General features: G+C 45.4%; 1 protein-coding gene across 1 annotated transcript in view; it reads left to right on the top strand.

The window, feature by feature from the left end:
* Positions 1 to 5,350, top strand: part of CRIPT (CXXC repeat containing interactor of PDZ3 domain) — a 48,561-nt gene extending 43,211 nt beyond the window's left edge. The window contains exons 5-6 of the transcript XR_008379441.1: positions 3,685 to 3,778; positions 4,726 to 5,350. The gene's annotated coding sequence lies outside the window, so the exon portion shown is untranslated. The remainder of the gene's footprint in view (positions 1 to 3,684; positions 3,779 to 4,725) is intronic.
* Positions 5,351 to 8,409: the final 3,059 nt, after the last annotated feature.

Genomic DNA, 8,409 nt, shown 5'->3' on the forward strand with positions numbered 1-8,409 from the left:
ACCTCTGGGAACAACTCATTAGCAGCCCAGATAGGAGAGCTGAGGTGTCCGGAAAGACCTATACGTGGGCCGAGGGCTGGGCCAGCTGGGCAGGCCCATAAATGCAGCCCATTCTTATCTCCTGCTGCAGAGGGCCCTGGAAGGGCCGCGGCTCCAACCCACATTCTAGATTTCTGCCATGACTGCCTTTCTGCTTGCCAGCTTGAAACCACTGTGGTGTTGCCACAATCTCCCAGACTTCATCCATTTACCTCTCTCTTTGGCTCACTGACCTTGGCCTTCTCCCTTCCTCTGCTCTATTTTTGATTGTACTACCCTGATTCCAGGCAAGACATTCCATTCACTTCATCCAAGGTCCCCCAATCTGGGGACCTTGCTGGCAAAGAGGATTGGCCAGCAGAGGGTGATCATGGTGAGGGAGAGGAGTATCTGTGATAAGAGATATGGCAGTGCTCTGAGTCCTGAGCGCTCACCCTGCTCCTATCAGCAGGCCTGTTAGCTGCATTTCAGAGGCCTAGTAAGAGCTGTAATTAGCAGCCTGGAAAAAACAAGAACCCTTCTCCAGGGCAAGAGACATTAGCAGTGATTGTCCAGTCAAGCCATGGGCCCTTTTCTCCCCTTTCACCTCTTAGAAGGGGACTGGAGCTCAGGGAATTCCTCCCAACAGTACTGCTTGGCCTCCGAGTTGAATCTCCATCTCTCCTCAGCTCTTTCAGGTAGATGGCTAGATGGGACAGCACTTGGTTTGCATTTCCATTTCTCTTCTGGCTGCTGCCTTCCTCAAATCAGTAGTATCCGGGATCTGGCAAATTCCATTTCTCCCCTTTGTCTGGATGCTATACCTGCCTTGAGCCAGGGTCTCAGGCCCCTTGTCTGTGTGCAGGATTTGAATCACAGCTGCAGCAGCCCTGGTGTCTTGCATTGCAGCCCTGGTTTCCTAGGTCTTGGGGTTATAGCTGGGTGCGACAGAGCAGAGCCACGGTCTGGCAGAAAGGGACACAACAAGAATGTTCACCTGCAATGTGAGGAGGGCTTTCTGTGGAGGAAGGGAGCATCTGGGAATCCACAAACTGGATTTCCCCTGAGAGCAGATGTGGCAGTGGAGACACAGCTAAAGTCATTACATACCTCTAGGGTTCTGCTAGAAAAGCTTCCAAGAAGAGACCAGATGTCCTTTGGGCTGGAGGTGTGGGCCACCCACACTGAGTGCCCAGGTCTGCCCCAGGGGTCACACAGCCCACTTTTACACAACAGCAGCACACTCTTCCACTACGGCTCAGTTTCGTACTATAGAGCCTATAGGAGAAAGTTATGACAAGAAAACCTTTGTGCTTCCTATTGCTGCTACAGAAAGACCGGATTAAAATTTTTGTGAGACTTTGGTTTTTATTTTTTGTGTATGCTGCATGTAAAAATATCTGTTACACAAATCAAGTAGCCTTCTTCCCATTGCCAAGTTTTCGGCACAAGAGCTGCAATAAGAATCGTAATGAACATGGAACCGTTTTAGAATTGCTGATTGAGCCGCTGGTACATGAAGCTGGCAAGCCCCTTTCTGCCCAAGCCACAGAAGGTCGAGCGTGGCCTTCCTGTAGCTCATGCGGCTGCCGAGGAGGGAGGTGTCTCGCTTTGAACTCCATCTCCAGGCAGCCCACACACCTTTTCCGAAGCTCACCTAACTGCCTGGGGGACTGGAGTTGAATGCCTGCTTGTTTTCCTTGTGGGATCGTGGGCTGGGCCTCATCATCACAGGCCTGTCTTGCCTAATTGGATTCCCAGCAGCTGCGTCTAAGTAGTTCTCGTCTTGTCCGTCTTACTGCTCTTCTCTCTCCAAGGCCTTCCTCCTATCCTCCAGTTTTAGTAATAACTGGGAAGAGGGCCTCTTTAGAGGCCTTTTTTCTTCAGTCAATCCCCACCCCCAGCACCCTGCTCACCATCCCTCTCATAAAACCACTGACATACTTGACAGTTGGGACAATTTTTTTCCACCTTGCATTGCATCCGACTGTGAAGTCAAGAGAGAACTTCTCTGATTTTTGTTCACTGTGATTGTAAAGGGCAGGGAGGAGAAAATGAATACCAAAGGAAGGAAAAGAGACCTAACATTTATTGAGCCCTTAAGGTTCTAGAGGTAGACGCCTCCCATCCGTTAATGTACTCATCCTTACAGTGATCTTAGGAGATGTTATTTCCCCCATTTCATGGAGGGAGAAATGGATTTGCACCAAGTCCCAAGGCGAGTCAACACAGAAACCAATTGCTCATTGGCTCTTTACTTTGTGTAAAAATCAATGAACATTTTCTGACTGTTTCAGTCCTTAAAAAAAAAAAAACTTCATGAAGCGTGCCGTCAAATGTGCTGTGTGACCTGGGGCAAGTCAGTGAAACTCTCTGGGCTATAGTTTGATTATCTTTCAAGTCAGAAGGCTGTTCTAGAGGATATACTTCTCCCTTGTTCTCAAAAAAGGACTTCATCTTGTCCAGTCCAAATCTCTCAAGCCCCCAGACCACACTAACAGGAAGCAAATGATTCGTGTCAGGAGTACAGCAGGAATTCCCCGGCTTTCTCCAGCTGGGCAGCAGTTTACAGCCACGCTCCAGCTCTCCTAAATCAGGCCCTGTGGGTAGGTGGATGAGAAAACAGAGTGCTAGAGGGGGCTGGGCGCCACATCACACTCCCCCCCCCCATTCCAGCCACCTCGACCCTGCCCTAGTCCCCTGTGCAGCCTGCCCCCAGCCCCCAGCAGGCTGCCTGCACCACGGGAAGGGCTCGTGGCTATCATGCGTCAGCCCTGGGCAGGCCCGACTGAGAGAGTCAGGCTGGACTTGCATGGCCTCCCTGGCACCCCGGGAGAGATAATATTTATGGGAAACAGTAAAATCTACAGCAGCCATGTGCACATCTTGAAATTTTAGGAGCCATAAACTGGAAAAGCATTTCCTTAGTTCCTACAATTTTCAGTTTATACTCACCTAGTCTTGGTGGGGGAGGGGGTGTCACACACACACACACATGTTTACTCATACTCACATATGTATACATGTGTGAGACTATTTCCTTGATATTTGCTAAGCCTCTCACAGGAAGCCTCAACAGCCCTAGGAAACTATACTTATGAGTCTGATTCCACTGGAGCTTGCCAGGATTCCAGGGCCAAGTTAAGGCTTTTAAATAGCTGTGGACTGAATTCTGACCTTGGAGCTCAGAGTGGGCAAAGGAGGTCACAGAGATGCCAGGGAAACTGGATTTAGGAGGGAAGCCGAAGACTGCCCCTCTCACCATCCATGTCCTTTTCTCTAGCCCTCCAGCATTCTACCCCCCAATGTACACACACACACCCCAAAAGAAGATTCAGTCCTAGAAGGAGCGACTGAAGGTGAGAGAGGGGAATACCGGCTGAAGCCTTTGGCATCTATGAAACCGTGTTCAGGTCCTGATCTAGGAAGGACCACCAGAGGCAGTGCTGTCATTTGAGTTGAGTTTCCTCTGGCTCCAGCCAGGCCTTACAGCTTCTCCTCTTTGGGCACCCATCCAAGCAGCTCTGTGCCATTCAACTAAATTTATAGGACACTACTCCGATTGGCACTATGCTTAGGAATACAAAGTCATTCTGGTCCCTGGTCTCTTGTAAGCTCCATGACCTTGGGCTTATCAAGTGATTGGGTTCTTGTTCCACCTTTCAGAAGTTGGAACGATGCAAGACAGATGATGAGGAACTCACACTCAAATAAAATGCCTGGGATTTTCATGGGAAGACCAGCAGAGAAACTCATGCCTGTAAGTTTCAAGTGAAAATAAGGTGTTGAATATGGTGTTTCATTTTCTTAGTGATTATCCTGCTCTAACCAACTGTTTTAATTAACTAACAATAGTCCCAATTGCATCTAACAAGAGCTTCCGTGATAACGCCTTAATTCCTGTTTTTCTTAACATCTGGTTTGTGAAGGGCTAAGGAGACTCGGTGTGCTCAGCACCCTGGAGAGGCAGAGCTTGAGCCAGGCAGCTTGATGTGTGGGAGGACCAGGCTGGGGCGGGCAGTGAGGTGCAGACTCATATCTGGACGCTGTTCCAAGTGGAGTAGGCTCAGGAAGCAGACACAAGAACTTAGGAGGGAATAAACAGCAGGACACAAAATTGGCGAGATAGACAGAGAAGAGGAAAATGTATTTACTAGGCACCAGTTAGTGTAGCGTGTGATTTCACATATGGGATATAGTTTTATTGAATCACAACCACCGTGCGAGAAGAGTATGATTATCTCGATTTTCAGATGAGGATCAGGCCCCCAAAAGACTGGCGATGCCACAACACTTAACCTGAGGTGGGGTTGGTGGCAGTGGTTCCGACAGAGTTCATCAAACAAGACAATTTACTTGCTTAACCTGAGCTAGTGATAAAGCCGAGATGCCAATGTACCTCTGTCTCCAGGTCCAGTGAATGCTCCTTTCTTTTTACCTCGCCTACCTGCTTATTACCTTATTAACTTTACCTGCAAATAAATATAAATAAATAATGCTTGTTATTTTGAAGAAGAAGAAAGCAACCACTTGGGACTTAGCCCTCAACATCAGGCACAGGATGTTACTGCTGCTATTGAAGGCCCCATGTGCCACTCCCTGCCACCCCTGGGGTGACTGGGATGCTGAAATGCATGATTGTGATTCCTTTGCCCTTTATGATGTTGCCACGTATATTTTTTGTGTCATTTCCATTTGTCCCTCCAGACCCTTCTTCAATCTTCTCCATCCTGCCGCGTGCTCTGAGGCTGACATATCTGGACTGCACCAGGAGCTCCCTTGATCCCTGGTCTCCATGTGGGTTTGAGCACAGGGAAGCCCTGGCAGAGAGCAGAGGCCAAGGAGAATGAGGTCAGGGTGTGTGCTCCCCTGCGCCCTCTCTGCCATGAATTGGATGCATCTGTCCACCAAGGTCACTCCTGGCTCCTGGCAGGCAGCCTCTGATACAGCCTGGAGCCCTCCCAGCTCTCCCTGCTTCCCGACTGCTCTGCTAGCCTGAGTGTGCTACACCATTCCTTGCTGACTGTCAGAACCTAGTGCTTCTCAATCTCCTTTTCATTGTCACTTGCCCAAGAAGTAGCCTTTTCAGACCTGTTATTCCAAATCCTCTCCCTGCTTTGAAATTTTAAAACTATACAGCTACTAGTTATCTACCGTATATATCTCTGTGCTGTATATATGAATACTATTTTTGCCGTCCCCCCCTCCCCCCAAGAACCAATTTTCACCCTTTGGGGATGATATTACCCTCATTAAGAATGCATTCCCTAAACCAACTCACATTTCTGTAAAGAGTTCCTTTAATGAATTCTCCTACATCACCTTATTTGAGGTGCCATCTCTTTCACCAAGACACTTATTAATACATGCAACGATATGTTGATATAGTATATGTGTTAAACGTATTAAATACTATAACAATATATCGTGTCCCTAATCAATGTATTTCTAGTTTTTCTGGGTTTCGATCTTTATGTAAATGAAGCAATACATTTTTCTTTTTCTTGCTTTTCTCAATATTTGTGAGATTCACCCACGTTGCTCGTTCATTCTCAACGCTATCTAGTTTTGCATTGAATAAATATCACAATTGGCAGGTAATTTAGTGATGGTGATGGATATTTGGGTTGGTTATTCTGAACATGTGGCACAAAGCATTCTTGTACCTGTCTCCTGGTATAAAGATGTAGACACACATATACAGGGATATAGATAATAGACACGCACATACATATACAGAGCCCCCAGGGTCTATGCCTGGGGGTAAAATTTCTAAGGTGTAGGGTGTGCCTATTTTTCTTTCACCAGGAAATGCCAAATCATTTTCCTGTAACGGTACCAAATTGTACTCATACCAATAAGGCTTGAGAGTTCTGTTTGCTCCATATTCTTTCCAGCATTTGCTATCGCTAGACTTTACATTTTTTAATTTTTGCTTATCTGGTAAGCATGAAAAAGGTATCTCACTGTAGATTTGATTCTCATTTTGCTTATTACTGATAGGTCGAGCATCTTTTCACTTATTCACTAGCTGTTTGTGTTTCCTTTTTTTATGAACACCTGTTCATGCTTTTTGTCCACCTTCCTATTTTGTCCACTTTTACTTTTTCTTGTTGATTCATTCATGTCCTTCATATATCCTAGATACTAACTCTTTGCCAGTTACATAAGTCACAAACAGGGTGGTGCCTGTGGCTCAGTGAGTAGGGCCCCATATACCAAGGGTGCTGAGTTCAAACCTGGCCCCAGCCAAACTGCAACAACAACAACAAAAAATAAATTGCAAATATTTTTCCCCACATGGTGGCATGTATATTTACTCTGATGAATTCTGATGAATATACATTTACATTTTTAATGTAGAAAAATGTCTTAGCCATTTCCTGTCTGGTTTGTCTTTTGTGACTTATCTGAAACATTCTTTCCTATCCTGAGTTCAGAATATATTCTGTGGCTTCCTTTAAAAGATAAAGTTGTACCTTTCATGTTTAAGTTTCATTTCTTTTTATATGGTAGGGATTCACTTGATGTTTTTCCATATTCATGGAAAGTAGTTTTTCAGTATCACTCATTAAATAGACTATCATTTCCCTTGCCCACATGTTCCTATATGTGCGGGTCTGTTTCTGGGTTCTCTCTTCTATTCTACTGGGATATTAACATATGCCTGCACCAATAACACAGTTCTGATTTCTCCAGCTTAATAATAATTCTTGACTTCTGGCAGGATGAGACTTTTTTCTTCTTTAGAAATATCTTGTCTGCTCTTTGCTCTTGGCTCTTCCCTGTAAAAATTTTTAAACGATTTGTCAGATTCCAAAAAGAGCCTGACTGAGGAGTAAACAGCAGGGGCAGGGATGAGCGCCTGTACGCAGCAGAATAGGAACGCTAGTGTAGCTGCCTTGGGCAGAGCAGGGTCCAGACCATGCAGGTGCTGTCAGCGACCAGAGCATGTCTGAAGTCCAGGGGCCAAGGTTTTGGGGAGCTAGAACAAGACCACCTTGCTGCCAGCCTGGCCAATGTCAAAACATGATGTGTGGCTGTCTTTGCATATTATTAGCCCAGGGGCCCAAGAACATCACAAAGTACTAAATCTTTAAACCTCTTTTGAGTAGGTTTATTAAGGAATTGGAATTATTTATTCTGAAAGAGAAAAAAACTAGGAAAAACGTAATTGTTGTATACGACTCTAGGCTAAAGTGATAAGTGGAAACAGGAAAGTGTCCAGAATTGGGGTTTCAGAGTCCCAGGCATCAATGAGCACTACAAAGAGACAACCTTGGTGAACCCATCACACCAGCCTTTTTCTCCCAAAAAGAATTTAGATTGTTTTAGTAGAAATCCATGTTAATTACTGGGGTTTATTTTAGTTAGTTAGTTAGTTAGTTAGTTTGTTTAAGGTAACACTTACTGAGCACTCACTATGTGCCTGGCTCTCTTCTAAGCACTTAACATGCATTAATTAATTTATTCTATTTATTTGTTTATTTTTGTATTAACTTATTTAAATGCCCCCTGCCAACCCAGAATGAGTAATCCAACACATGATTGATTACTAATCAACCCAGAATGAGTATCCAACACATGATTGATCCATTGGCCTATTTCCCATGGGGAATAAACCACAGAGGAAAGCTGAAGGATTCCCTTTACCCATAGTCCTTTGGCAACCACTTCTCAAACTGGCCTTTTATTTCCTAGTGGATCTTGTTTATTTGACCTGAATGGAAAAATACAAAGCTGTGATCCAGGTTGTGTCATTTAAAAACAAAAACAGACAGGGTCACGACAGCCACATTTTTGCTGTGAAGGAGATGAGCAGGAAGATGGATATTCTAGGACAGACTCCTCCACAGAGGCTTGTGAACAAGGAAGACTTGGCTCCTTGCTTCAGGCCGGGAAGTCCATGGCATCAGAGGCCAAGTATTGGCATCAAGGATTTTCCAACAAGAAGGCAGCTGCCTCAAATCCTTTGTGGAGCAAGACAGGTTATAAATAGATCTATAAATTTTTTTTTTTTTTTAACCAGAAGGCAACAGGCTTAGCACAGCTATTCTTCCCTTTTAGTTCTCCTCCCTGCATCGCTTTGCCTATTAAATCCCTGCTACCAGGCAGAGCCATCTGCCTATCAACCAATCCGCTGCAGCAGCCTCGGAGAGCCAGGATGGAAACTGGCTTCTATTACAACTTCAGGTTGTGACCTTGCCTGTGGAAAAAGTAAATCTTCCTATCTTACCTCTGGCTAATTGGGCAGGAGGTAGAGGAGACAAGAATTTATTGTACAATTTGCCTCCTGCTGGCTAGAACGCTAATGCATCCCTTGCAGAGGCAGGCTCTGGTTATGGAGACAGACTGAGGAGAAAGAGGCTGTGGGCTGGGTCCCTGGTTAAT

Source organism: Nycticebus coucang, chromosome 4 (genome assembly GCF_027406575.1).
Source record: "Nycticebus coucang isolate mNycCou1 chromosome 4, mNycCou1.pri, whole genome shotgun sequence".
NCBI classification, from domain to species: Eukaryota; Metazoa; Chordata; class Mammalia; order Primates; family Lorisidae; genus Nycticebus; species Nycticebus coucang.